This window comes from Pteropus medius, unplaced genomic scaffold (assembly GCF_902729225.1).
Source record: "Pteropus medius unplaced genomic scaffold, Ma_sr-lr_union100, whole genome shotgun sequence".
Taxonomy (NCBI): Eukaryota; Metazoa; Chordata; class Mammalia; order Chiroptera; family Pteropodidae; genus Pteropus; species Pteropus medius.
Window position 1 is genome coordinate 7195732 of NW_024346771.1, and position 4740 is coordinate 7200471.

At 39.1% G+C, this 4740-nt stretch overlaps 1 pseudogene; it reads left to right on the forward strand.

The window, feature by feature from the left end:
• The first annotated feature begins 583 nt into the window (after positions 1 to 583).
• On the forward strand, positions 584 to 1355 carry LOC120613846 (RNA-binding protein with serine-rich domain 1-like; annotated as a pseudogene).
• The last annotated feature ends 3385 nt before the right edge of the window (positions 1356 to 4740 follow it).

Below are 4740 nucleotides of genomic sequence, written 5' to 3' on the forward strand. Positions count from 1 at the left end.
AGACCATAATGATAATTTCATTAAGCTTCATGCTTCATGCTGGCCAAATGATACCTAGTTGCCTTACCATAGAAACTATGAGATAATAAAAGTGTATTATTTTAAATGCTAAGTTTTGGAGCAATTTGCTATGCCAAAATAACTAATCCAGGTATACAGTATTACTTTTAAGTAGAGTATAATTAACTAAGGATACTGCTTATAATTAGGAACATTTCTTGTAATCTCTAAACTGAACACTTAAAAATGCCAATACAAAGAAGTATATAGGAAGTCAAATGAAATACGAAATGAATGGAATACTAAATACATTCAAGTAACCAAAATATTGAAGGAATAAGAAACAGGTATGAAGTGGTGGAACTTCCTGTGGGTAAAGGGTGCCTTCGCTTCACAATCAACTTTGCAGGGCACAACCAGACCTCGGGAACTCTTTCCCAGCTTTAGACGTGGGACCGCAAACCCAATGGCCCTGCACGCACTCGAGGCCTGGAGCCTGGACTGAGCAGCTACTGCATTTGAGTGGAAACTGCTATCGATTCGTAAGGCTGCTGTGGCTGCTCTGAACACCCCTGAAGAGAGAATGAATTTACTAGGAGGGAAAAAGGAGAGCTTGCTGGGAGTCAAAGAAAATATGACAAAGTTCAGCACTAGAGTGCCTTCTCCTACAAATGCATAGACTACTCTGATGAGACATCCAAGGATCACTCTAAAGAGAAATGGGTCCAAGGCGTAGAGCAAAAAGGATGTGTCAAAGAGAAAACTCAGAAGTGGCCCAGTTCTTCTAGCGGGAGCAGTAGCTCCAGGTCTCTTACCAGCTCTTCCTCCAGCCATGTCTCCCACATGTCCCGCAGCTCCAACTCCAGCAGCTCTGTGGTTCTTAGTCCTCAGTGCATACAGGACAACAGGACACATTCCTGCTCCAAATCCAAACAACCTGAAAGAAATGAAAATGGAAAAGAAAAGGGGAGTTCTTACCCTAAAAACCCACCCCAGCACACATTGGGGGGCTTACCAGCAATGTGACAAAGGATCACATCATGGAGCTGTTCTCCACCTGTGGGAAATTTAAATGACTGGCATGCCTGTAGAAAGGCCATACCCACATCTATCTGAAGGCCACACATGTGGAGTTTGGGAACCCAGGTGAAGCCCAGAAGGTGCAGAAACACAACAATAGAGGACAAATCGACCATGAGATCATTGCCACTGCTGTGCCACTGTGTTGGACCCTGCCTAGGCCACCTTCCAGACGATACAGACCTCCCAGGAGAATGTTGCTACCTCGTCTCTTTTGGCAGGTCACTCCTGCTGATGGGGAGCAGGTTGTGCTGAGCATGGCACAGGCCCCCTGACCTGGCATCCTGCTCCCTGGCTGGATAGCAGCCACAGGGGCTTCAACTCCTCCCCATAGCAGGGCTACTGAAACTCTATGCCTGTAAATCACATCCCATCCAACTCAGTTTTGTCACCTTTCAAGCAGAAAGAGGATGGGGAGGAAAGAACATCCTCGCTCAGGCCCAAACTTCAAAGCAGCAATTGAGCCATTTCCTCTGGAGTCCAAGTTTCAGCTGCAGAGTGTTGTTGGGCTGGGATAGCACCTATGAAGATGCCCTCCAGTTTCCAGGCTAGATCTCCCATGTTTCCATTCCCTGACAGGCAGTTCAGTGGTAAGGCCAGCAGGGATAGCAGGGCTACAGGTGGTGGTACACCCCAGCCAGGGAGGACATTTTCCATCCACAGATGACCTGGGGCCAGTCTGGTGGCTTGCAGGATTCTTCAGGAAAGAGCATGCTTCTGTGCAGCTGCCTTTCCTGTTAACCTGGCTCTGCTCCAAGGTTGAGTTTTCTTCTGACATCTGGGTCAAATAGCTGGTATTAATTGCCTTAATGGTTCTGTTTTCACATGTACTCATGTACACACACACACACACACACACACACACACACACACACGAACACCCAAGTTTCCTTTCTCTGTGAAATTGATGAGCAAGTCCAGAGCTAGCTCTGCATGGTGATGACAGAACCCTTAGTTTGGGCTGTTATTCACAGTGGCCTGGCAGGTTACCTTGGCAAAGCGTACATTACATTTTTGCTTTTAATTGTACTGTCAATACTATAAATTTTCTGTTTTGAGTTTTATGACTTTGTATCATTTGAGATAATGTTGTGTTTATACTTCGTTGTGTAGAGTAAAAGATTGGGTTGAATAAATCCAGAATTAAAGTGTCAAAAAAAAAAAAAAACAACAACACAGAAAGGACAAATAAAGGGACAAAAACAAACCAGATGGACAAACAAGAAAACTAATAGAATAACGGTAGACTTAAACAAAGCATATCGATAATTGCATTAAGTCTTTAAAAGCATTCTAATTAAAATATAAACATTGTAAGTTAAAACTAAAGACCAAACTATAATTATGTCTATAAATAGGTTGAAGGTGCAATGCTGGAAAATTATATAAAATGCAAATACTAAGCTTAAAGCAGTTAATTCAGACAAAATATAATCTGAGAAAGAGTATCAACAATAAATCACCAACAATAAAATAAATTACCAACAATAAAATAAATAGAAACATTGCATTATGAATAAAGGTCAATTCAACAATAAAACATAACAATCTCAATTATGTCTGTACCGAATAACAGAGCTTTGAAATACATGAAGCAAAAACAATCCCCTCCCCGCCAAAAAAGCCAAAAAACAAAAAACAAAAAACAAAAAAAAACCTTATATAACAATGGAAGAATTAAGTTCTTGAATGTAATAAGAAATTTTAGTGCTTCTCTTCTTTCAGAACTCAATAGGTAGAGTGCAAGAAAAGAGAAGATATAAACAATACTATATCATCCAACTTTACCTATTTACAGAACATTACACACAACAATTATTGAATAACATGTTTTTAAGGACACATGGAACCTTCACTAACATGGATGAACCATATGCTGAGCTATCACATAAGTTTTAGTAAATTTCAAACTTAAATTTTTGAGCAAGGTAGAATAAAAATGTTAATAAATAATAATACTTCCAGGAACCTCTGAAATATCTAAATATTAATTTTTTACAAATTTATAAATTAAATGTTTAGAAATATTTGAATGTTCACAGAAGAAATCACAAGAGAAATTAAAAATATTTTGAACTGAACGATAATAAAACTATAACATTTCAAAATTTATAGAAAGTAGTAATAGAGTTCAAGAAAATGTGTAGCTTTCAATTGCCTGGATATAAGTTTTGTTAACTACAAGAAAGAGGATACCTAGGGAGAAGGATTCCTGGTGACTAATTGGGCTTAGATTTGAAAATAGAGCCTCGGCCATTTATAAACATGGCTCTCTCACATAGCCTTGCTTCAGAGAGAAGAGTGCGCTGAACTGCTTGCTTGCACTGTGTTACTGCTAAGACAAACCTTATAAGGAAGTTTCAGCATTTTTACCAACTATTCTAACCAATCATGACAGTGCTTTTTGAGCCAATCAAACTGAAAAGATTTGGAGAACTCAGTTGCATGAGGATGGTCCAATCAGGGACTAGGAGTGTGGATTTCTCTATGTATAAGTCAGCTCCCTTCTGGCTTAGAGAAAGCAATTTCCTTTTCCACTAAAGACCAAGAGTTATGTTTCCCCAGCTAGAGCAGAAACATCATGTACATCTCACCAAAGTAGAGCAGCTGAGAGTGAAGTGGAACAGACTAGAGTGGATCAGACCAGAGCAGAGCTGTCTAACAGGGCATGGCCTCCTCTGAGGGTTGTCCTACAGCTATGCTGTTTCATAATTGAACTGTAACACTATTGAACTGCTGCATAATCATGCTGTTACACATCCATGCTGTATCACAACTGAGATGTTTGCACTGAATAGTTTCCTTCTTTATTGTGCCCCAAACTGGGGATTCCCGTTGGTGTTGAATTGGCACCAATGACCATAGGTTGACTGTTTCCATTTTATGTGAGGTGAATTTCTTCTGCTTCTTTTCCCTCTTCACCTTGCAATCCTTTCTCTTTCTTTTCTGTTCCTTTGCTTCCTAAAGTTTTTGCTTTGTTTATTTTTCCTCTCTCTCTGAAAGCCAGTACAAAGAATCAAGCAAAGAAGAAATTCTCACCACTTTTGGGAAAAGAAAAAGAGAGCAAAAAGCCCTGAGCAGAGTATCAAAGCTTGAAACAGTAAGGGTGAAGGAAATATTTAAGGCTGTGTAGTCTGGGCTACTTAATTAGTCCACAGTGGTGTGTGTTTAATTTTCATGGTTTAAGGAGATCATTGGGAAGGGAGAATCTCTGTGTGGGTATGAGCCCAAGTGGAGTCAAAAGGGTATCCTCATGAAGTTGAGGGCAGTGACTGTAACAAGGAGATAGGTTACATACAAGGAGATTACAAAGAAATTGTTTTATTTTCTTTTATTTACTTTCTATATCTTTAACTTTATTTCTTGAAACTGATGTAGAAAGTAAATCAAAGAAAAGAGAAAAATAAGTACAAGAAATATTAGAATGAATTCTGCGAGGTTGGGTTGAAATTAGAGATTCCGTTATAAACTCATGGTTTTCAACACATACAGATGGTATAGAAATAATCAGATGTAAATGTGTTCACAATGTATAAATGTGTAAATGTACATATATATAGTAATACTTACCTATATTCCCTGTCTAATGAAGTGCCTTGGGAGCAGCATCAATAGATAGCGGATATACCGAATACTTAGATATGGGTTTTTAAATACAAT